The sequence below is a fragment of the Ornithorhynchus anatinus genome, chromosome 10 (assembly GCF_004115215.2).
Source record: "Ornithorhynchus anatinus isolate Pmale09 chromosome 10, mOrnAna1.pri.v4, whole genome shotgun sequence".
Lineage (NCBI taxonomy): Eukaryota > Metazoa > Chordata > Mammalia > Monotremata > Ornithorhynchidae > Ornithorhynchus > Ornithorhynchus anatinus.
The window spans coordinates 22,780,986-22,807,515 of record NC_041737.1 but is presented as its reverse complement, the minus strand read 5'-3'; the positions used below and the strand labels follow the sequence as shown (position 1 = coordinate 22,807,515).

At 40.4% G+C, this 26,530-nt stretch overlaps 1 long non-coding RNA gene across 6 annotated transcripts in view; it reads left to right on the top strand.

The window, feature by feature from the left end:
- The window catches only part of LOC103170346, a 62,486-nt gene that overhangs the window by 24,450 nt on the left and 11,506 nt on the right, over positions 1–26,530 (top strand). For 3 of the 6 annotated variants that reach the window (XR_486108.3, XR_003762568.1, XR_003762567.1), the window contains one exon: positions 4,538–4,633. This is a non-coding gene — a long non-coding RNA (uncharacterized LOC103170346). Of the gene's footprint in view, positions 1–4,537; positions 4,634–14,069; positions 14,191–18,702; positions 18,745–26,530 lie in introns of those variants that run through there. The other 3 variants (XR_003762570.1, XR_003762569.1, XR_003762571.1) reach the window with 3 other exon arrangements.

Genomic DNA, 26,530 nt, shown 5'->3' with positions numbered 1-26,530 from the left:
CCACACAAGGTTAGTAAATGCTATATTCCAGAAAGAGTCATGGAAAACCATGTGCAAAAGAACCGGGCTCCCATATCCATTGATTTCACAGTTGCCTAAGTATTCATTTATCCTAAACCTTCCAGGGCTTCCTCTGTATAAGCATGGGTGCTTATCAAAACGTTTGGAAATAAAATTCATGTTGAAACACTCTTATGAAAGATTTCCACCCCATCAGCTTCCAGTTTAGATGGGAAGTACTGAAAATCTTTTAATGCCCTAGAAGAATTGTAACCTTGCTGCTTCTTGACACACAGAAATTTAAAAGTGCTTCCTCTTGAGCTTTGAATAAAGTGAGTATAAAATCACTTTTTAAAAAAACCACATACCCCAGGCCTTGCACATTTCTTTCCTCTCTTGCCTCCATAGAAGTCTTGCCCTGGCTAGTGAAAGGGTTGACGTCACAGAGAGCAAGAGGTCCCACAAGTTGCAGACAAGGTGGAGATGATGTGATGTGGTTCCTCCTCCACTGTCTCAAAATGGGGAAGCAGAATGGCCAAATGGAAAGAACATGGGGCTGTGGGTCCGGAGGCCCAGATTCTAATTCAGGGAGCCTTATTAATTCATTCATTTATTCAGTCATATTTATTAAGTGCTTACTATGTGCAGAGCACTGTAGTAAGCCCTTGGGAAAATCTGCTATATGACCTTGGAGAAGATACTTAATTTCTGTGTTAGTTTCCTCATCTGTAAAATGGGAATTATATACCTGATCTCCCTCCCTGCTAGACTGTGAGCTCCTCTTGGTACAGGGACCATATCTGATAAAATCATTTTGTATCTACACTATTTAGAACAAAGTAATAAATACTACACTTACTATTGTTATCAGAACCTGAGTAGCCTAAAAATTTGCCTGCCGACAGATAATGCCCAGTGCTTCTGAATGGAGTTCCTTTTGTAGTCTGCCCCCCACCGTCCAGAGAAAGTGGATTTCCTTTTACCTTTGCCATGTCCATAGTCATTTAAGAAATGACTAATTTCTGCTGCATTGCTGCAAGAAGTTTCACAGTTTGCAAAGAGATCTTTTATCAAATTTTCAACACATCTGGATGGTATGACATTCACAGGGTCCCAGATGGCAGTTACTGTTCCACCAAAACCTCAGGTTTAATAACTAGAACTAATTGCAATAAATATATTAAGAGGAACTACATATGACAAGGTTAGCCTCAACGGAAATTACTGAACAAAGATTCCTACCCATATGACTGCATGTAAAACAGAAATGTTATAAACTGTGAGGGGCTTATCTATTCAAGTTCTGTTTGGAGAAATAACGATTGCAAAAGAAAAGGGGTTCCTCGGTACTTTCAACTTGCATGCAGAAATCATGTGCTTTAGTAACAGAACTTCCTGAACTGAAAATAGAACTTTTCAATTCAAATTTCTCCCTGTCTTTATGAATGTGTTGAGTCATTTCCTTTGCTGAAAGCTTGTCTTGAGAAACCAGAAACTGGAATCTCCAAAGGTTTGGAATTTATTGTTGGTTTTGGAAAGGCAGCTAAAAAAGTGTGTGCTCATCCAACTTTTATCTGAATGTTGGAAGAATCCCAGTCTCTTTCCCTATGTACCCATCTTTCAAGTTCCTCTTTCAGATTTCACTTGTGTTCCATTCATCCTCATGGCATTCCTGTGAGGCACTGTTATCTACCTCCTTTGTGTAGAGGTAACAAATAAGATGCAGAGAGGCTGGCTTCTTTACGGTGTTGCCTCTGCTCTGTGCACCGCTCTCCATGAATGACCAGGAACAAGATTTTAGGGCCAGTTATCTCCAAATCCAAGAGGGAATTCACTTCTGTGCATTGTCTGACATCTCTGGACAATTTGGATGATGAGTACTGACTGAATGGAAGGGATTATGATTTACATAGACTTAAATGTGGACAAAAGAATGTGGCTTTCTTCAAGGAGCCAGGGACCTAAGAAACAGGCTATTTAAAATACATATTTTTGAAATGCAAAATTCTGTTTCTATTCTAGTCATAGTAAAGTTTCAAGGTAAATAACCATTTATTCTTCTATTCCTGCTTTAACCATGGTCCCTTCCATTATAACACATGATAGTGTCTTGACTATGTGTTATGGAACACAAAAGATGATGAATATGATGTTGTAGTAAGTTATACAGTTTATAGGTTTAGATTTAGCAACTAATGATGGATAAGGAAATGCAAATAAATTTCAGGGTTGACATTCTAAAAGTCTATTTATCTAAAACTTCAAGATATAACAAATGAGTAACAAAAAATGCAAAGGAGTGTATCATCTCATATCACAGAAAATAGGATTCCATCTATTTGCTGATCTAAGGAACATTTTGACAATTATATATTTTTCAAAAATTTAGAGAGGGGGACCCAAGCCTTTCAATGGTTCAATAAAAGTAGATGGAATGGGTTTTTTTTTCCTATTTCTCACTGGATAAATTTTACGATAAGAACTCCAGAGCTAACCCACTACAGTGTAATTCAGCCTGAGTGCAGCCTCTCCATTTCAGTTCTTCACAGCTTTCACAGGAAAATAAATGATGAGAATAGATTTTGTTTATCTGAGGACTCTGCAATAGATACAGCAAGGGGGTAGATTGATGATCCAACAGGTCACCTCCCATCTCTAACCATTATGATCGATGTCATATCTAAAGCCCAAACCAAATAGATATAAAGCAATTTATATTTTTTTTAAACTTAGTCATTTCCACTCTTTTGTGACTTATAGGAAGACTTCAGTGAAGTTCCATTACCCATTCAAAATACACCTCTCCAAAGAAAAGACTCAGTCTTGAATAGAAAAGAAAAAGAATCTTTGCAAAATAAGAAAACTATATATTCTTGTTAACCTTTAGCTGATATCACAGGTATACTTTTTTAGGTTTATGCACATATTATTGTTCATATGAGAAGAGTTATTATAAGGTATGTGACCAAACACTCCCTAGTTCCACTAAAGACAGACCAAGATGGAATAGGTTTAAGATTAAACAAGGATTTCAGATAGAAAAAATAAAAGTATTTCCCGTTATTAGAGATGTTCTGCATCTGTCTCCTCTACAGTCATTAATGTTATTTCTAATAATGCTATTTGTTAACTTCTTACTGTGTGCCAAGCACTTTAATAAATGCAGAGGTAATTACCAGTAAATAAGGTTAGACAGTCCCTGTTGCTCATGGGACTAACAGTTTAAGTGGGAGAGAGAAGCAGACTGGCCTAGTGGATAGAGCACAGACCTGCAAGTCAGAAGGATCTGGGTTCTAATTCTGACTCCATCACTTGTCTGCTGTGTGACCTTGGACAAGTCACTTCACTTCTCTGTGCCGCAATTACGCCATCTGTCAAATGACGATTAAGACTGTGAGCCCAGGTGGCACAGGTATTATGTCTAACCTGATAACCATTACAGTGCCTGGCACATAGCAAGCTCTTAAATACCATAAAAAAAAGCCCAAAGATTTAGTCTTCATTTTACAGATGAGGAAACTGGAGGCACAAAAAATGAAGTGACTTGTCCAAGACAACAAAGCAGGCAAAGGGTGGAGACAAGATTAGAACCCAGGTAATAATAATAATAATGGTATTTGTATGGTCCTGTGCTTCTTAGGCCCATGATCTTGCCATTAGGCCAAATGCCCTTGATGATCTGTGGAGATTCTTCCCAGCCTTGCACAGGGTAAGAAAAAGGGAGAAAAAGCGAGGGATTAGTGGGAGATCTTGCGGTAGGGGACAGGAAATACTATGGACTGGAAACCAGTAAACCTTGAACAATAGTAATGAGAGGTGAAGAAGATAAAGATCAGGTGTTGAATGACAGATAGAAAAGTAGGCTGTCTGGATTGAGTGGGACCAAGAGGGCAGAAGCAGAAAGCTTGAAAAATGTAAACTTGGCCACTCAAGTAGAAGTAGCAGTAGAAATAATAGTACTTATTGAGTGTCCAGTCGGTGTAATGCACTATACTAAGTGCTTGGGTGACATAAAACAAAATGTCTACAAATCGAGTACTCAAAATAACTAAATTTATAATTGACTAAATAGATACGTAGAGTTCTGGTGATGGATATAAATTATACTATAGAAATGGCTGATGGGCTTATACAGCAAGTCAGGGAAGTCTTGTTGGAGGAAGAAGGAAGAATTTTGCAGGCCTTAGGATTTGGGAAGACCTGTGTTTTGAAGATTTGAGGAAGATCAGAGTTCCAAGCAAGGGGAACTAGTGAATGAGGGAGCAGAGAAAGAAGAGTAGAGAGCAAGGAACAGTAAAAAGGTAGGTACAGGAGTGGGAAAATAGCTGAGGAGGGGGAATTAGCAAATTGAAAACTCAAACAGAGAGGCTATCTAATACTGTTATTTAAAACCCTTCTCAGATATTTTGTATTTTAAAAAAACAGCTGATACAGACCACATATTCAGTGAGAAGCACTTTATTGAAGCCATCATCTATTATTTTTGTTTATTTATCAACTAACCATCTATTACTTGAAAATGAATAAATATCCCTAGACCCCTTCCGCAAATTGCTTCAGTGGTCCAGAAAGATTACGTGGCTCAGGGAAGACTTCCTGTACTCTGTTCCTGGTTGCAGCAATAATTACTCAGGTGAGTCTAAACAAACTGGTTACTTTATTATTAAATTTTCCCATTTGCAAAAATCATTTTCATATTGAAAAGTGCCATACATATAAAATAATTAGGGAGTTTAATGCATGATTCTATTTTTTAAAAATGATGATTGACACTAACAGAAAGGCAGCATTTGTTGTTCCATAACTTTTAAGGCTGATCATATTCCTCTATCTTACTCTTACCACAGTTCTTTCTCAACTGATTGACTTGCTTATTATTTTTATGTAAGGAATAACAGTTTCTCATTGATACAGTCTTTCTGCTCTCAGAATTAATGGCCAAGACAGTGTGAATGTTTCACAGCAATTTGTCAAAAATGATGCCATTTATCATTTGCTTTTGCAAAATAACACTAAGAAATTCATCACAATATCTTTCAACTCCTGAAAAAGCAAGTCTAAAGCCAGTTTACAGAAATCTACACTCTGCCCTGTAAACCAAGCTGAAAAATGAGTGGCACATGCCAAGGCTAACAAAATCCAGAGCTATGCTGGTAAAAGCCAAACTTTTTTACCATTTTGAAGAATATTTACAGAGGGGTAATTCCTCTAAAGATTGTGCACAGCACTCTTTGAGTGAACAAAAACAAATTCCTTCTAGAATATTATCAATTAATCCTATGTGTTGAGTGCTTATTATGTGCAGAGCACTGTACTAGCACTCAAGGATATTATTAAACAACGGGGAGCACAGAGGTCACAAAATGGGGCACTAAAGGGACATGAGCTCTTGATGAAGTCAGTTCTGTAGCAGAATTTAATGGTGAACTCAAAATTCTATGCCTCTTCAACTCTCAATTTTCCATGTTAATGGGATCAGGGAGAGCATGCTTAATTGAGTGCCATTAGTAATCTAAAAATGACTTTTTTAATGGTATTTGCTTATCAATCAATTAATCAAAAGTATTTATTGAGCACTTACTTTGTACCGAATACTGTACTAAATGCTTGGGAGAGTATTATACAACAGAATTAAGAGACATGTTCCCTGGTAGGCACTTACTATGGGCCTGACACTTTATTGAGCCCTGGGTACATACAAGATAACCAGTTTGGACATAGTCCCTATCCCACATAAGGCTCACAGTCTTAATCTCCACTTTACAGATGAGGAAACTGACACACAGAGAAGTTAAGTGACTTGCCCGGGGTCATACAACAGACAAATAGCGGAGCCAGGGTTAGAAACCAGGTCTTCTGACCCCTATGCCCCGGCTCTTTCCATTAAGCCATGCTGCTTCTATGGCTCACCAGATATTCAACTTGAACATATAGCTACGGATCATCAGCAAGAAAAACACCACAATAACCACTGCCTTTCCTCCCACCAGCAAGAGTTCCCAATCCCGGTCGGAGACTACCAGGCTGGGAATTAAAGCTGTTACCATGCAACCTCATATTCTTCCATATCTTCCAAGACTTTGGGTCTATTTCTACTTCTGAATTCTGAGTCCCCAAGAGACATGGACCATAATTAATTACCACAGTACACAAAAAGCACTGTGCATTAATATTAATAATAGTAGTACTTGTTCAGCACTTTAGTATGTGTCAAGCACTGTTCTAAGCCCTGGAGTAGATCAAGTTAATCAGGTTGGACACAGTCCCTGTGCCACATGGTGCTCACGCTCATCCCCATTTTACAAATGAGGTAACTGAGGCATAAAGAAGTTACTTGACTTGCCCAAAATCACACAGCAGAAATGTCGTGGAGCGGCATTAGAACCCAGGCCCTTCTGACTCCCAGGCCTCTGCTCTTTCCACTAAGCCACGCTGTAGTATTTAGTACAGTGCTCTGTACAGGATAAATACTTAATAAATGCTATCACTACTACCACTAATCAATCAGAACTGTTAAAAACAAGAAATTCACAAGTTAAAGTCTCACTGCTCCTCTCATCTTTTCCAGGAAGCAATAACTCCATCAATGATTTATTGAGTTCTTACTGTATGCAGAGCACTGTACAAAATACTTGGGAGAGTACATTGAAATAGAATTGGAAGATATGATCCCTGCTTTCAAGGACCTTTCTGGCATGAGCTTTCAAAATGACAAGTTAGACAGCAGAAGGGTGGAGAAGAGAAAATCGTGTCATGTCTTTTGGACCTCATTCAGGTTTAATTGCCTCTCCCTAAATATTAAAGGGACCAGCAGGATGGTTAGTTGCTTCAGGCTATTTTCTCCTTGTTTCGTTTTCTCCTTGCTTCACTTTCCTTTTGTTTCTGGCCAACTGAATCTGTCATGCCAAATTCATAGCAGGACCCAGTGGATTAATCTGCGGTGTAGTCATTTCTTAACTTCCTAGCTTCTGATATTTTTCTGGTGATACAACTTTTTAGTGAGATTGTTTTCCACAGGAATATCCATTTCCATCTTCATCACATGCCCTCTGCTCTCCTTTCTCTCATTTTGCATCTATTTTTAAATTTTAGAATGTGTGTAGGTGAGGTAGGAAGCATATAATAATAATAATATTAATCAAGCCCTTACTAAGTGCTAAGTGCTGGAGTTAGATACAAGATAATCAGGTTGGACACAGGACCTGTGCCACCCAGGGCTCACAGTAGGACAGAGGGAGAGCAGATATCTTCCCTCCATTTCCAAATGAGGAAAATGAAGCACAAGGACAGTTAAGTGACTTGTTCCAGGTCACACAACAGGGCAGTGGAAGAGCTGGAACCAAAATATTCAGTTTTTTCCTTTACTTAAAAAAAACCCCTCAATTCCATTAATCATTTAATGCCGAAGAAAAAGCCCAGAAAGAACACTCCAAAATAACCACATCAATCGATCAAATAGTTAATCATATTTATTGAACACATTCCTGTTCCACAACAAGCATACATTCGCATAACTGATCTATGAGAGAGAACAGAGTATACTATCCTACTCTTCTCCCGCTGCTTAGATCTTTGTCTCAAAAAGACACAGAATAGTCAAGCTTCAAACAATGCAGCATACTAGTCGAAAATTGGAAGTCCATTGCAGAAGGCAGACGTGCGTGGTACGGGGAAATCCAAAAGAAAGAAGGTCATTTTGAGCAAAAGCTTTATAAGAAAAGAGAGACAAAGAGAAAAGAGTGTGGGTTCTTTGAACACAACAACACGATACGGAGCAGAAACTATGGGTCCAACATCAGCCTCTCCAACCACACAAACCAATTAGGTGAATTTCACCTTCTGTGGTGTCTTCAACTGTGAAGGACAACTAGACACATCTCAAATTGCCAATCAATCAGTGGTATTCATTGAACGCTTTCTGCACACAGAGCACTGTACTAAAAGCTTGGGAGAGTACACTACAACAGAGGTGACATGTTCCCAGCCCACAAGGAGCTTAGAATATAAAACATCTTCCCCAGCATTTCTGTTCTGTTTCCCAGTTCTAAAAACTACCATGGAAAATTAGACTCCCAGGGAGTAGGAAGTAGGTTGGTTGCTTCCAAATTTGACCTCAGACTTCTACATATTAAGGAGAAGCAGTGACCTTAATGGATAGAGAATGGGCTTGGGAGTCAGAAGGACCTGGATTCCAATCTCAGCTCTGCCACTTGTCTGCTGTGCATCTTTGGGCAAGTCATTTCCCTTCTGTGTGCCTCAGTTACCTCATCTGTAAAATGGGGGGTTAAGACTGTGAACTCCATATGGGACAGGGACTCCTGTGTCCAACCTGATTAGCTGATATCTAACCCAGAGCTTAGTGCATCACCTGCCAAGTAGTAAGTGCTTAATAAATACCATTTCAAAAAAAACCAACTCAATGTAGTCTAGTGGAAATTGATTGGGCCTGGTAGTCAGAGGCCCTGGGTTCTAATTCCATACTGCCCCTTGCCTACTGTGTGACCTTCCGCAAGTCACTTAATTTCTCTTTGCTGCTGTAAAATGAGAATGCAATAGCTGTTTTCCTCGCTGTGAGCCCCATGTGAGGCAGTGACTGTGTCTGATCTGGTTATCTAGTCTCTTCTCCAGCCCTTAGTACAGTGCTTGTCCTATATTAAGTAGAGAAGCAGCGTGGCTCAATGGAAAGAGCATGGGCTTTGGAGTCAGAGGTCATGGGTTCGAATCCCGGCTCAGCCACTGGTCAGCTGTGTGACTTTGGGCAAGTCACTTCACTTCTCGGTGCCTCAGTTACCTCATCTGTAAAATGGGGATTAAGACTGAGCCCCACATGGGGCAACCTGATTCCCCTGTGTCTACCCCAGCGCTTAGAACAGTGCTCAGCACATAGTAAGCGCTTAACAAATACCAACATTATTATTACTTAGAACTAATAAAATTGTTGTTATTGAAAATCTGAAAATTGGGGTTTCCATTTCTGCCCCAGGCCTACTCGGGCATAAGGCGCTTGAGAACTTCTTCTTTGAACTGTTAGCTTTTTAGTTGGCTTTTTTTCAGTCAGAGAAGAGAGTGAGGATGATGCAGTATAAATCCTACCAACATTGATCATAGTGTCAACCACTGAGCTCTTGCTATGAGAAGCTGGACTTAATCAGCAGCATTGTCTTTAAATTAGAGAACTATAGAGTGCTATGTTTTTATCTAGGGTTAGGAGAATCCATAATTATTTTTAAGTTTAATATTACAAGCACCCAATCCTTAAAAACTCCTTTCAATTAGCACTAGTTTAGCCAAAGCAGCAGGTGGCCTCTGTCTCTGTTCTTTTCCCAGTGGTGTTCTGTGAGTTTCTTCTCTCTAACAAAGAAAAGCCTCATTCTACACAATTCATTGAAAAAGAAATATTCAAGTTATTCGTTCAAAGAATTGACCATGAAAAGTAGACTAATTCTTTAAGTGATTAAAAAAAAAAACACTTTGCTGGCAGATTTAAAAGGTAGTCTGAGCAGAAATTTAAGTAATTACATTCTTAGGATACCCAAAGGTACTTGTCAGATGACAGTGATTAAGAGTAGTAGCAAAATACTTACACCACGCCTTACTTTTAGAAACTATTATTCTATACATAATAATGTGACTCTAATTGCAGTTACATTGCAAATGCTTTTAGTTGCTTTTTCAGTCAAAGGGGAATCTATGCATAAGTTGAATCCATTTTTTTAAGGTACTAAATTATTCACCCCTGCAAAATCCATTTCTCAAAGGATTTGGAGGCTGTATGACAGAAGATTCAGTACACAAAGAGGTAATATAATAAAGTGAAATTTGACTCCTCTATTATGACTTTAAAGGAAGAGTGAGAATTAGAAAAACCACTCTTTGGGCTTGTAAAGCCTCTATAAATCCTAGATAACTAATTTATTCCTATTTGAAATTCACTGTTACAATCAGTGAAATAGCTAGACTGCCAGCTCCTTGTGGATCTCAGAGATCAAATCTATCAACTCTATTATACTGTACTCTGTGGAGCACTAATGATAATAATAATGGTGAGGGTATTTGTTAAGGACTTACTATGTGCAAGCACTGTTCTAAGTGCTGGGGTAGATCCAAGCTAATCAGGTTGGACACAGTCCCTATCCCACATGGGACTCAGTCTTAATGGCCATTTTAAAGATGAAATAACTGAGGCCCAGAGAAGTCAAGTGACTTGCCCAAGGTCACACAGCAGACAAGTGGCGGAGCCGGGATTAGAACCCAAATTCTCCTGACTACAGGCCCGTGCCCTATCCACTAAGTCATGCAGCTTCCCCAAAGCTCTGTACACAGTAGTACAGTAGTATGGTCCCCTGGATGCAGTAAGCATCCAATAATAACAATAATAATAATGATGGCATTTGTTAAACACTTACTATATAATAATAATGATGGCATTTAAGCACTTACTATGTGCAAAGCACTGTTCTAAGCCCTGGATCGGGGGGGGGGGGGGGGCGGTACAAAGTGATCAGGTTGTCCCACGTGGGGCTCACAGTCTTAATCCCTATTTTACAGATGGGGTAACTGAGGCACAGAGAAATTAAGTGACTTACCCAACATCACATAGCTGTCAAGTGTCTGAGCCGGAATTTGAACCCGTGACCTCTGACTCCCAAGCCCGTGCTCTTTCCACTGAGCCATGCCAGACACTGTACTAAGTACTGGGGTGGATGCAAGCAAATCAGGTTAAACACAGTCCCTGGCCCATGGAGGGCTCACAGTCTCAATATCCATTTTCAGGTGAGGTAACTGAGAAATAGAGAAGTGAAAAGACTTGCCCAAGGTCACACGGCTGAAAAGTGGCAGAGCTTGGATTAGAACCCATGACCTTCTGATTCCCAGGCCCATGTTCTTTCCACTGTCATGTCACTGATTGATTGATTGATTGATTGAAGTCCATTTGTTGTATCTGAATGTAGCTGAAAAGATAGAGGTGAGTTCATACTCCTTCCTGCATTGTTGTCAATGCACCACAAGGTTAAAGTTCACCAGGCATGGTCTTCTAGTGAGGTAAATGAGATGGGTATTGTTAGGGAGAGGTTTCTAGCCCCGTTCTGGTCCACTGTGAGCACAGCATCTTTAAACAGTGTTGCATAAATACTCAGAGTAATACCAAAAGACACTGTTCCCTCATCAGCAATCAAGCAACAAATATGAGTATTCTTGTCACGTTTGTTTAAGGGCAGGATAAAGTGGTATCCTGCCATTATTAGGGTTCACACTTGAGTTGTTTTTCCAGTCGTAGGGATGGTTTCCCAAAGCCATCCATACTCTCTCACCTAGGTCCCCTATTATCAACAGTAAGCATTGCAAGAGGGTTCTTGATGCAGTCCAAGAATGTGGGACAAACTACTTCTGAGTGCCCTTGCCAGAAGGGATTCAGCAAAACTGGCCATTTAGCGGGGGTAGTCAAGTCATGGGCAATAAAGGACAGAGGAACTAGTGCAAGTTAATTGGAATCAGAGAAATGAAAGGAGATGGAAATCTAGAAATTCAAAGGCCCTCTCATCCTATTGCAACTCTCCTCCCTGCCATTTCTAGACCCCAGCCTCTCCTTCCCTCTGAACTCAGTTCCTCCTTACCTCTGACCCTTTCCTTTCCCTTCCATTGACCCCAATCACATCCTCCCTCTGACCCCAGCACTTCTGCCCCTAGACTCCATTGGGGCACAAGGATGAGTAATTTGCCTCTTATAAGGCAAATTCAATTCAAATTCAAATGAGCAATTCTACTCCAGAGGCAAACTTCCTTCTGAGGGAGACAGAGAGACAAAGATAGAAAGAAAAGAAAGAAAGAGTTACAGTCCATCCCTTCAAGCAGGATCTTGGGGGTAGGAAACTTGGAACCCAACAGTAATCTTCATTCTGAAGTAGAATGTCAGTGAAACATATGAGTGGCTTTCAGTCCTTCCCCAGGATGTCTTCCACTCATTAGACAGTAAGCGCCTTGTAGGCAGGGATCCCGGCTGCCTAGCCTATTGAATTGTACTTTCCCAAGCATTTAGTACAGTCCTTTGTGCACAGCTCACTATGAGCATCAAAAATGTCTGTTTATTGTTCTATTGTACTTTCCCAAGTGCTTACCCCCCTTTCCCTCTGTTCCTCCCCCTCTCCCTTCCCCTTAGCAATGTGCTCAACCGCTCATTTGTATATATTTTTTATTTTATTTATTTTGTTAATGAGATGTACATCACCTTGATTCTATTTATTGCTATTGTTTTAATGAGATGTACATCCCCTTGATTCTATTTATTGCTACTGTTTTTGTCTGTCTGTCTCCCCCTTGATTAGACTGTAAGCCCGTGAATGGGAAGTGACTATATCTGTTGCCGATTTGTACATTCCAAGCACTTAGTACAGTGCTCTGCACATAGTAAGCACTCAATAAATATTATTGAATGAATGAATGTTCTGCACACAATAAGTGCTCAGTAAATGCGACTGAATGAAGCGCTCAATAAATAGCATTGATTGATAACTGCTTCACTTTGAATCACCCCATTACATTCCCACATCCAAATGTTTAATCTTCCGATCCAATTGATAAATTGATGGTATTTATTAAGTGCTTCCTGTGTGCATAGCATTGTACCATCTGTTTTGGAAAGTACCATAGATTGTAGATAGCGTAGTTGTCATGAACTATGAGTCCAGTTGAATCGGACTCCGGAATTCCTCTATGGCACATGTAATGACAAATTCTTCCAATGTTTTCCTCTTTATGTCTGCATCAAGCAGAAGCTCCTGACCTTTTGCTTTTAAGTTCTCTGTCATCTCTCTTCTCCCACTAGAGTCTGCTCAGACTACCAAACTAAGCTTCTCCCTATTCCCCTTACTTAATTCTTCCACAGTCAACCTCCTGATCATAAACTTCCTTCCTGTCTGACCAGTCTTCCTGCTCCAAATCCACCAGACCTTAAATTTCCCCATTGTCAAAATTCCCCTGAAAACTCATTTGGTCTGGGAGGCATTCTCTGATTAGTATTAGAAATAGAGCACTGTACTAAGTGCTGGGAAAGAAAACAAGGATGTGAATTAAGCAGTGTCCCCATCCCTAGGATGGGGGCTGACAATCTAAAAATAAAAAGGAGAGAGGGAGGGGAGAGAGGTGACAGATACATAAGTAGAAAATAATAAAACACTAAGACAACATAAAGGCAAAAGGGAAGTAGGATGCTGTGGCTAGAGGACTAGAGTTTCAGGCTCCTTGCGCTTAGTATCCACAGTCACAACTATGGCCATAGTGTGCATTTCAGCAGCAGCCACCATAGTCTTTCTGAGGTTTTGTAGAGGCAGTGCCAGGCTGTGGCTGCTTTTCTCTATCCTATCGGGGGAGTTGAAGGTAGGCTGGGATGGAGGCTCTGTGGTGACATGGAAGAGAGCTGATGCTGGATCCCAAAGAGGTAATATGGTGGTCTGGTACAGGAGGATGCCAAGGATGATAAAGGAGTGACAGACACCAGAGCAATGGCATCAATTTAGTGCCGGCTCTGAATACTATATTTTTTTGGTAAGGTGTTTTTTTTTTAATGGTATCAGTTAAGCACTTCTTAAGTGTTAAGCGCTGTTCTAAGAACTGGGGTAAATTCAAGTTAATCAGGTCAGACACAGACCCTATCCAACATGGGTTTCATAGTCTAAGCCAGGAAGAATTGAATCCCTAATTAACAGTTGAAGAATAGGGAAATTAACTGACTAGCCCAAGGTCACACAGCAGGCAAATGGCGGAGTTGGGTTTAGAAGGTTTCCAAATATCTTAGTACTGGAGCATATTCTCCATTTAGATTAACTTACATTTCTACGTGCATTTATTCTTCTATAATTGGGCTACCAACAGTTAGACCATCTGTGGGTAGTTTGATTAGAGGATTAAACTCCTTAAACTCAGGGACTGTGTCTCTTACTAGTAATCTTTCAATCATTTAGTACAGTGCTTTGCAAACACTGTGTGCTCACTAATGGCTAGTGATTAATTGGTGTTGTATAGATAGGGCTGAAATTAAAAATATTTTAAATATTTTAAATATTATCTCTGAGTGGACATTACTTCCGAAGAGGGGTCGCAGTGAGCAGTCGTTGCACTGGATCAGATGGGTTAAGACATTCAAAGCTCTACCGGCAGGGTTGCAAGGAGCAAAAGTGTCAGCATGCAGAAAAGGTGAGAGCTTTTCTTGTTTTCCCTGCAATTTGATGAGTACTAATACATTGTGATATTAGTTAATCGCTTACAATGTACTAGGCGCTGAACTAAGTGTTGTGTTAGTTGCAAGTTGATCAAATTGGATACTGTGTGTCCTAGAGAAGCGATCCCTGGCCTGAGAGTAAGGGAACCTGTGTTCTAATGCTGACTCCACCACCTGCCTGCCCTACGACCTTGAGCAAGTCACTTTACTTCTCTGTGCCTCATATGTAAAATGAGGATTCCTTATCTGTTCCTCCTCCACTTTGTACATTAAGCCCCAGATAGGATTGTATCTGACCTAACGGTCTTGGGTCTACCCAAGTGTTTGGCCCATAATAAGTGCTTAACAAATGTCACTATTATTACTATTAGTCCCGGTTGCACATGGGGCTCACAATCTAAAGCAGAGGGGAGGTGAAGACGAGGGGAGACTCTCAGTCTTTGACCAGGACAGAGGCCTCGGCCTGCCAGCTGGAGGAGAATAAGCATGGGCCAGCCTCCCCTCTCCACGCCACCCCCACCCCTCCCGACCCCGGTTTCCAACCAGAATTACACCAGGTTCCAGCTGACAGAAACAAACAAAAAGCTTTTGCTTAGCATTAATTCATTCATTCAATCGTAGTTATTGAGCTCTTACTGTGTGCAAAGCACTGTACTAAGTGCTTGGGAAAGCACAATACAGCCATAAAGAGTGACAATCCTTGCCCACAGCAAGCTCACAGTTATCATTCACACCAGTTTATTTGCACTGGGTCCTTATTGTTTGACCGGTGCAGTGTTCCAGAAGATCCTAGCTTTCTTTCACCTCTGGTTGGAGATGGCAGCATCTAGAGTGGTGCAGAGACTTGATAGAACTGAGTTCCAGGTAAAGGCAGGTGTTTACCACTTCTAGGCTAGCCCAAACCTCCTCCTAAGTTACCTAAACCGTCACTTTGCCTAAAACTCCCACTCCAGGTGGACGAGGCTTGGAAGAAGTTTATGAAATACTACAAACACCACAGAAATAATCAAGAGAAACAGCTCCGTGACATTAGTTTCGGTCGGGAGGGTGCAGTGGAGTAGATGTCCACCAGAGGTCAGCATGAAGCTATTTCTTTGTAGCATTTGAAGCCAAAGACCGTTCCTTCACATAATCTGAAAAGAAAGAACCAATGATAGCACATTTTTCGATTTCTTTCATTCATATAGTCTTAAATGGCTTATATGGGACAATTCAAAATGCAATATATCTATCTATATGTATATAGATAGATTATGTGATCATAATTAAAGGGTTAGAGAGGATATTAATAGGGAATTATGTTTCTAAGTGTAAAACAAATATTGAACTCGTTTGACGTGGTGGAATTTTTCACAATCCAAATATTACAAAACTTCATAGCATTTTGCCACTTTAGAACACCTACATTGATAAGCAAAGAAATGAAGCAACTTGCACATAGAAATGCAAACCAAGAAATGAGGTACAAGCAGAGAGGTAAGAGCAGAGCAAGAAACAGGAGCCAAAAGAAAGTTTGGGCCATAGATCAAGGAGGACACAGACCTAGGCCCTGATATTGAGTCAAAAACATATTTAACCACATACTTGGCAGTCTTTCATTTCCTAGGTGAGATCCCCTCCTTACAACTCCTTTCCTAACCACAGCTTACATAGAGGCATAAAAACGTGCCCACACAAAGAAATCACATATAGATACATGCACTTCTCAGCCTATTATCCTCCAATGACCCGACCAGTGAAGCTCCTTGCTTACTGAGTCCCTGGCCTGGGCTCAGCAGTCCCTTCCACTGGCCCTGGTGGGAAGTAGGGGAGGTCTGCAAAACAGTGTATTGCAGAATACACCCAGGTGATGGCATCTGAGGCTCACATTCCACCTGGCCAGAACTCAGCATAGTTTTGGGATGGCTGCATGGACTGCCACTAACCCTGCACCCAGGAACCCATGGGTAGAGCTTGGGAAGCAGTGACTGGTGGGGGCAACCAGATCAAGATTGGCTCTTCCAGGCCCTTCAGGTTTCCAGGACAGCCAGATGATATTTTTTCAATTAGGCTGAAGACTCATGGAAGAGTCTATCACACTGGAACTGTCAGTGCAGCCATGATGGAAGCAACACGGACTAGTGTAAAAACCCCAGACCTGGCAGTCACAGGACCTAGGTTCATATCTTATTTGGTTTAAGATTCATCAATATAATAATAATAATAATAATAATAGTATTTGTTAAGCTTGGAGAAGCAGCGTGGCTCAGTGGAAAGAGCACGGGCTTTGGAGTCAGGACTCATGAGTTCGAATCCCAGCTCTGCCACTAGTCGGCTGTGTGACTGTGGGCAAGTCACTTAAGTTCTCTGTGCCTCAGTTCCCTCATCTGTAAAATGGGGATTAAGACTGTGAGCCCCACATGGGACAACCTGATTCCCCTATGTCTACCCCAGCGCTTAGAACAGTGCTCGGCACATAGTAAGCGCTTAACAAATACCAACATTAATCCCAGCTCTACCTCTTGCCTGCTGTGAGACTTTGGACAAGACACTTAATTGCTCTGTAATTTGGTTTCCCCATCTGTAAATTGGAGGCTGAAAATCCTGTTCTACCTCCATCTTAGACTGAATTCTTTGTGGGACTGGGACTGATTTGCTTGTTTGCTGTTGATTTGCTTGTCTTCTATCTACCCCAGACCTTAGAACAGTGATTGGTTCAAAGTAACTGCTTAAGAAAAACCATGGTTGTTAGTGATATTTGAGAGCAACAAATGTGACTGCTTTTACTGCTGCTTAAGAAGAAGCTCCCATCTAAGGCCTTTATGAAGGTGGGATAGATTATCTGGTTTCATTTGATTTCCTTAGTGTGTCAGGCTGGATGCTGGGGCATAAGTATTATTAATTAATTAATTATTAATTATGCTGGTATTTGTTAAGCACTTACTATGTGCAAAGGACTGTTCTAAGCACTGGGGGGATACAAGGTGATCAAGTTGTTCCATGTGGGGCTCACAGTCTTCATCCCCATTTTACAGATGAGGTCACTGAGGCACAGAGAAGTTAAGTGACTTGCCCAAAGTCACACAGCCGACAAGTGGCAGATCCGGATTAGAACCCATGACCTCTGACTCCCAAACCCAGGCTCTTTCCACTGAACTACCCTGCTTCTCATTGGAATGTTGACTCCAGGGGGTAAAGGTGGTGGTTATTACACCAGAACTGATTGAGTTGATGCCACTGGCTATGTCTTCATGGCTTTTAGGACAGCTGTGATTAGCCCACTCTTCCCCACACCTGTTGAAGCCAGAAAAGGAGCTGTCATAGTGGCTTTAGTGATTCAGTGTCTCCCCATTTTTTTGTCTCCCCATTAACCAGTTGGCCCTTACTTGAGCCAGTGAGGGCTTATGAAATGACTGGAGGGTTTTCTTGCTACCAGTGTTCCAGGGCTGGGTTGAAGCTCTCCTTGTATAGGCTGGGCTCTGAGGCCAAGAGGGAGATTCTCTGCCCTTCAACCAGGCCACCAAGTTACAGGGCCAGTGTGGTAACTTAGCTTTTCCTGCCTGTCTCTAACACCAGCTATGGTGTCATTTGGTCATCTCATCAAGCTCTGAAGGTTAAAAGGGTTAATTTATGGCCCCAACTCCCCAACTGTCTTCAGGCCTAGGAGAGGGCTGTTCATATATGTATATATATACACACACATATACACTTGACAGATATTTCCTGCCTTCTTTCTTTCATCACCTAGCCAAGAATATCCTTCCCTCAAATGCCCAACCCAAATTAAACTTGTGCAATGAAATAAAAAGTTGGCATTGGCAGATGAAGTAAGGCGTGAATTGTTGGGATCGGATATGAGTGTGGGAGGAGGTAGATTCTGGTTGGATGAATACCCCAAAAGTCTCTTTCCTCTGTGTTTCTGTCAGTCTCTTTCTCCCATACTAAGCGTTCACTAAATACCACTGATGAGCATGATGTATGTATGTTCACCATATCAACCCCATGTGTGTGTTTGTGTCTATCCACATCCCTAGTCCTGTTAATATGTATATGTTTCTACATCTCTGATTCTGTGTGTGTGTGTCCCTCAGCATGTCTACATCTCCATCTCTCTGCATGTCCACCACTTCAGCTTTGTGTTCATATATGTCTATATGTCCATCTCCCCAGCCCCATCTGAGTGTATCTGTGCCCCCACCTCCTGCTCAACAGCCTGGCTGCTAGTGAGCTGAACAGAGTTCCTTCCTTGCCACAGCCACAACCACTTCAGTTGTCACTATCTTCTCCATCATGTTGGACAAAATAGGGACTTAGTGGATCACCATGGCTCTAATTCTCTGTCCGAAAACAAGTGCCTTAGCTTTCTGGGGAATATGTTTGCAACAGTGACATACCAAATATGCTGTTTTACCCAGGCTGTCATAGCCATAATTTACTGGGTAGGAACGTGCATTGATGGCTATAGAAATGAATGCATGCATGTATAAATTTTTATTTTCCCCCTCAAGGTCTCACCTGGAGAGTTTCCAGTACTCTAGAGTCAAGCAGAGGCCTACCAATTCCTAGCTTGGGGCAGTGGCTAGCGAGCAGATGGCAATCTGCTATAAATCAGAACTCACCTATGCTGGGCAGCAGCGGCATGGGAGAGAGTCGAGGACAGAGACTCAAGTTTACTGCGCAGAATGAGGCAATGGTAAGCCACCTGTGTATTTTTACAAAGAAAACTCTATGGCTACACTACCAAAACAATTGCAGATGGAGGCGGGGCATTCTGGGAGAGATGTGTCCAAGGTGTCGCTATGGGTCAGAGAGACTCGTTGGCATAAGGCAAAACAATGAATGTATATTAGGCAACACCAATATATGTGGCTAAGTATGGATTTAGTTCTATTATTTTATTGTACTTCTAAAAGGTATTTTTTGTCTTTTTTATGGTATTTTTGAAGAGCTTTCTATATGTTAAGCACTAAGGTAGGTACAATTAATCTTAGAAACAGTCTTTGTCCCACATGGGACTCAGTCTAAGTAGGAGGCAGGACAAGTATTGAATTCCCATTTTGTGTTGAAAAACTGGGGTATATAAAAGTTAAGTGACTTACCCAAGGTCACACATCAGGCAAGTGGCAGATCCAGGATTAGAACCAGATCACGTGGTTCCCAGGTCCATGCTTTATCTACTAGACCATGCTTCCCATCTTATCATGATATAAGATGCCTCAAACAATAAATGAACACATACACACACTCCTGTCCTTTATTTTCTGCGATAACACTCTAGCTATGCAAGAACATAATACAAACATCCCTGGCCTGAAACTCAGTAGCACTTTCTAGGCTAAAAGTCAAACACATTTATTTATGTAAAAATATATTAACATGATGGTGAGACAACAGGCTAGGAATCAGCTTCACTGTAAGTCTACTTCTGCTAAATATATCGAAGTTTTTCATTGGATAAAAATGAAAGATGTCCAGTAAGATAAAAGTCAAATCAATATATTTGGTTAGGAAAATGTCAGGGTATTCAAAATAGCTGAAAAATACTTGAGATATTTTTAAAGAAATTGAAGCATACTGATCCTTGCTTTAGCATTTTTTTCCTCCATATGGACTGTACCTGGTGTGAATGTGGATAATGATAATCTCTGAGAATTGACTGGCAGATGGTTTTACATGTGACTGATAGATTTAGCTAATGTTTTAATATGCTTCAACCTAAAATGCTATTATCCTGGTGCATAAAGAAGACAGAATGAATACATATACATAATGATCCTATTTTAATGGATCATCTAGCAGGAAAAAGCCCAAACAATTTGACCGTCAAATGTCACCAATACATATACAATATGAGCCCAGATACAAAGTGTATTTTTTTTCCATAAAATGGAGGACCCCCATCAAGCTTGAGGAAATTCAGTTATTTTTCCTTTACCTGAAAGATTGTTGAAGTTTTACCATTATCCATTATGGACTAAATGTTTCAGAACTATTGCAGTTTGCAAAAACAGTGAAATGCAGCCTAGAAATCTGAAATTAGCAGCTTTTTTTCCTCCAGAAAATCTAATGGAGAATGACAGAATAAAACGTTCATGAGTTTGTTTACCTGAAAGTATTATTGAATTCTACTGTTTCAGTCTCATCATTAAAAACTACAAATAAACATTTTACTTAGATATCTGAGCATTTGTAACCATAGAGATCATTTCCTGCCTCTTAGCCTCTGCAATTCAAAATAGCACAAATCACACACTTAATACACACAAAACTGTTGCTTCCACCTGCAGACATCAAGTTGCTGTTATTAAAGTCCTGACTTTTTCTTCTCATTTGTCAATTTTGATTTGACTCACCATTTTGATTTTAGACAAATTCTCTTGAGTTTCCTTTTTACTATATCAAAATCACGAGGTACTTATAGTTTCCTCCCTTTTCTCCTCCCTAACTGATCCCTCACTGTGAATTTATTCTTATAACATTTTCTGATGTCATCTTTTTGGTGAGCAGTATCTCTACTAATGCAATTAGATTATGACTTACCAGAACAGTAATTGTGGTATTTAGTAAGTGCTTACTTATTTGCCAAGTACCATAAAGTGCTGTGGTAAATAAAAGATAATCAAGTTCACATGGGGCTCACTGTTAAGTAGGAGACAACAGGTTTTGAATTTTTATTTTACAGTTGAGGAATTGAGGCACAGTCAAGTTAGGTGACTTACCCAAGGTCACACTGCAGATATGTGGTAGAGCTGGGATTAGAACTGACTCTGTGAGGAAGGGCATGATCAGACAGTGTTCGAATCAAAGACTCTTCTAAAGCAGACATCTTAGATTGTCTGGTTTCATGACTTGCTCTGAAGCCACACCTTTATTGAAATGGACTACCTGATGGCCCTTATTTAGCCAGGACTTCTATGTACAAAAAGATTCCACTCAAAGTTGAGGGGCTCAGTGATTGGAATGCAAAATAGTTCCACTATACAGTGAATGTTCATTGCAGTCATTGATGCCAAATTATATTTTTCATAATGCTAAAATCTCATTCTCAAGTAGCATCACGTAATGAAAAAAGCATAGGCCTAGAAGTCAGAGGACCTGGATTCTAATTCCTGCTCTGCTACTTTCTTACTGTGTGTTCTTGGGTACGTCACTTAGCGTTTCTGTGCCTCAGTTTCTCATCTGTAAAATAGGGACTCAAAACCTGTTCTTCCTCTTAGAGGTGATATAGGATAAGTGCTTGGATTTATGTGGTAGCACTTTAGATGGAAAGGAAAGGGTAGGTTCTAGCAATGCTCTGCAGGTCTTGTATCTCCCCCAGGGCTTGCTTGGTACAGCATTTATTGCATAGTAAGTGCTTAAGAAATACCATAATCATTAATCACTCCCCATAAAATAGGTTATAGCAAGGAGTAATGTCTTCAATTTTTCAGCAACCAGCTGTCTTGCATGGTACTTTTATTTCACTAATATAATGTGTGTGTGCTTTGTGGTGTCTAACATTCAGTGATGCCCAAGGTGTGAATTTCAAATCAAGGATTTCTTTGCATGCTCTAAGCAAAGTTTAAATTGGAAATGTCTCTATGCTCCATAGCCTAATGTTCCACTCAAAGTAAATAGCCAATTATCCTTCCTTTCAAATTCAGCAAATTGAATCTGCAACCACATAGCTGGGCATTGCTCTGTGACAGTAGGCTTTGACCTACAATCCAGTAGACTCCGATCTTCCTTACATTTAATCTTTCAAAGGTTTTGTTCAGTTTGGGTGACTCATTCATCACTTTTTTAAAAATCTAATTCCCCTACACCCATATTCTGCCAGTCCCTTGAACATTTCAATCTTGTTTAGTTTACTTACATTATGACTAACACTTATTAGCCAGCTTTATTTTGTTTGTTTCTTAGATCATCTTCAATTTCACACAGTCCCAGGATTTATTCTTTTTCCCAACCAAGAAATTGAAACACCTGTAAGCTACTGTGTAGACTGTAAGCTCCTTATGATCAGGGATCCTGTCTAACAATTCTAATGCATTGTACTTTCCAAGCACCATCTACAGTCTTATGTACACAGTAAGTGCTTAATAAATTCTATCAGTAGGTACACCCTAGCCAAACTAAAAGTAGTGAACAGTGTCTGGCAAATTAGAAATGCATCCTGACCTACTTATTCTGATAGTAAAAAGAACTTTTTCAGCTCTACGCTGTAAGTAAGGTCCTTGTGGGAAGGGAATATGTCTACCAACCCTGTTATATTGTACTCTCCCAAATGCTTATTACAGTGGTTTGCACTCAATGAGAGCTCCATAAGCTATGCTCATTCATTTGCAACTAAACAATACACAAAGTGTATACTTCAAGAGCTATGAGTACAAGTGGTACAAGGCACATTATGCAACAGTAGTCCATAATAGTTATTTGCAATAGTAGTAATTCGTGTTCATTATTGAAAGTATATCTTCAAATATAATGTACTGGTAATAAATACCTTCATGGTTAAGAATACTGATAAATACCTTGACTCATTAGAGCAATTAGAATAGTGATGATAGTAAAATAATAATAATAATAACAATAATGATGATCTTTGTTAAGCACTTACTATGTGCCAGGCACTGTTCTAAGCCCTGAGGTAAATATAAGGTAATCAGGTTGCCCCATGGGGCTCATAGTCTTAATCCCCATTTTACAGATGAGGTAACTGAGGCAAAGAGAAGTTAAATGCCTTGCCCAAAGTCATACAGCTGACAAGTGGTGGAGCCAGGATTAGAACCCATGACCTCTGACTCCCAAGCCCATGTTCGTTCCACTAAGCCACGCTGCTTATCTCATTCATTTCACTGGTGGTACACTAAAAGTGTGTGAAATACGCTTAAACTATATAATTCCCTGACTGGTTCTTGTTGCTATCTTCTAAATTATTAAAAGGTAGGCATCATTAGCTCACTATAAATGACAGAACGTCTTCCTCATTTCAGTTTTATATAATCTAATTGTACAGTACCTCACAGCTGAAAGCCCTGGTCCTGTATATGATTTAGAAAAACAAAGCCCTAAATACTTGCCAGCACTTGTGAGTCATACTATACTCCCCATGTCCTCCTGCCCTGATTTTTGAGATGAATAGTCTTGGCATGGGGTCAAAATTAAATAACATGCCCTCTACTAGCCACCAAAACATATATTGTTAGACTGTTGCGCACTTTTGACAGTGAAGCATTAACAATTTGAGGGAATAAAACTATGTCTAATACTAATAGCAAATGCCCAAAACAAGCCACCAGAGACAAGTGGCTGAAGCAAATATCTTAAGATCCTTCTTTGTTATGTGTAACTGAATAACCATTCCAGCAATAGAGATAACCTTTCCACACTGCATTTCTTAGTGGAAATCTGGTCCAGTTAAACTTAGCTGAAATGTAGTTAAAAGGGACTAAAATTTCCCTGATGCTCAGCACTGGCATAAATACAAGAACCACAGTCACTTGACTGTAAGTTTCTGGAAAGCAGTGATTATGTCTATTCACTCTACTGTACTCTCCCACATGCTTAATACAGTGCTCTGCACACAGAAGACAAGCAGTTTGGCCTACTGGCAAAAGCCTGGGCTAGGAGTCAGAGGACCTGAGTTCTAATCCTAGCCTATCTAATCTAATCTAATAAATTAATCCTACCACTTGCCTCCGTGTGACCTTGGACAAGTCACTTAACTTCTCTGTGCCTCCATTATATCATCTGTAAAAAGGGGATTCGATACCTATTCTCTCTCCTATTTAAACTATGAACCTTCTGAGGGACCTGATTAGCTTGTATCTATTTCAGTGTTTAGAACAGTGCTTGACACATAGTAAACTCTTAACATAGAAGCAGCATGGCCTAGTGGATAAAGCCCGGACCTGGGAATCAGAAGGAGCTGGGTTCTAATCCCAGCTCCACCACTTGTCCACTGTGTGATGTTGGGCAAGTCACTTCACTTCTCTGTGTCAATTCCCTCATCTGTAAAATGGGGATTAAGACTGTGAGGCATATGTGGGACAGGGATTATGTCCAACCCGATTATCTTGTATCAACTCTAGTGCTTAGAATAGTGCCTGGCACACATAGTAAGTGGCTAACAAATACCATTAAAAAAAAATCACAATTATTACAATAGTAGCTCAACAAATACTAGGGATTGACTGATTAATTGATCTCAGTCTTTGCTTCTGAAGCTATAAATTTGTGCTCCCTCTAATGGTAAGTTTGTATCCGTATTTCTCAGTATGTGGTGCTTGTCTGTATCTGGTATTGCATCACAATCACCGCTCACCATGAAAAAACTTGCATTGTACCATCCACAGTGGTGGAGAATTGGGGTCAGGGAGAAGTCATATCTTGTTATCTGTAACTGCTCCAGCATTTATCAGAGGGCTTGGCACATAGTAAATGCTTAATAATTGACAGAGTTATTAATTCAGGTTCAGAGATAAAAGGGGCTGTGACTTTTTCTGTGCTTTTTTGTTTTGCTTTCAAAATAAGTTAATGTTCATGGGTCTTTCCTTCAAAACTGCTACCCAGTAAGAAAACATTAATTCATTGTTTTTCCTTTAAGTGAATGATCCTATGGAAAGCTGTGGGCTTCCCTCCCAAAGCAAACACAACTGGATGCCACGGAAGACAGTCAACTGCTCATGGGGAGACAATTTGACATGGCCCATCTAGCTCTCTGCCTGTGTCTGTATATGCATATAGCTTCATCATTCCTTGGTGTTTCTGAGACTTCATTTACTGCCAGTTGCCATGCCAACTGGATCAAGATGCAGGCATAAGAAGGATCATAGTGCACAGATTAAGAAGGATCATAGTGCACAGATTAGCTAGAGAACAAACATGTATAATGTACATGATCAAGTAGGATAAAGCTATTTCAGAACATTTGCCAGGATTTAGATGAACTAATTAGGATATAAATATACAATAATCAAAGTATTGTTTTCAAAGAGCTCTTTGGCACCTAATTAATCAATCAATCAATGGTATATGTTAAGCACTTACTTTGTGCAGAGCACTCACTGTACTAAGCACTTAGGAGAATACAGTATAATAGAATCTGTTGAGCTATCCCTGCCCACAATGAGCTTACATTCTATAGGAGGAAACAGGCATAAAAATAAATTATTCATTCATTCAATCAAATTTATTGAGCACTTACTGTGCACAGAGCACTTGGAAGTATGCAATATATCAATAAACAGCACCACAACAAGCTTATGGTCTAGAAGGGGAGAATTATGGGAATGTACATAAGTATTTGGGGCTGAGGGTGGGGTGAATATCAAATGATTAAAGGTGGTATGGTGGCATCACAGTCAATGTGACTTTGACCTACAGTTCTATGTCAAACCTTTCTGCCCACTAGGTAGCTGTAAAGCACTCCTAACATTCACCTTATTATTAACAGTTACCTTAATCACTAAGTGCAATTCAGGGTCAGATTCCAGACAGGCTACAGCTTTCCTGGACCATCACTGGTCTTTCTCCAAACCCTGCTCCCTTTCCATCTTTTATGGTATTCCTGGAAAGTAGAATGAGCTATTCAGTGGGGTAGCCATGCCCCTGATAGAGCTGGGCAAAAGGACTATTTCCTGAATTAGAAAGGCAGGTGATGGAAAGGAGGCAGCAGGTGGTAGATTTTTCTATTCTCTTCCTTCCACAGATTTGAGTGCCATCTGTTCATAAAGTGTTTATAGTGCTTGGGCGTTTACAGTGTACTTAGAAATCACAATCTCTGCCCTCACAAAGTGTTATAGAGGTGATCCTGGGAATGAGAGATGCCTAATAGAGAAGCAGTGTGGCTCAGTGGAAAGAGCCCGGGCTTGGAAGTTAGAGATCATGGGTTCAAATTCCGGCTCTGCCACTTGTCAGCTGTGTGCCTCAGTTCTTCTCTGTGCCTCAGTTACCTGATCTGTAAAATGGGGATTAACTGTGAGCCTCACGTGGGACAACCTGATTACCCTGTACCTACTCCAGTGCTTAGAATAGTGCTTTGCACATAGTAAGCGCTTAACAAATACATTATTATTAATAGCCCTATGGCCAGGGCTGGGCTTTTCATGAGTCTGAGGCTTTAAGCCCCTCCCACCACCCTGCTGCCAATCCCAATGGCATCCAAGTCTTTACCTCAACAAGAGAAAGGAATCAATCAATTTTATTTATTGAGCACTTAATATGAGCAGAGCTCTGTATTAAGTGTTGGGAGCATACAATACCATTATCTTGTCTTATGCCATCAAGTCATCTCCGACCTATAACAACGCCACATCTCTCCCAGAATGCCCCACCTCCATCTGCAATCATTCT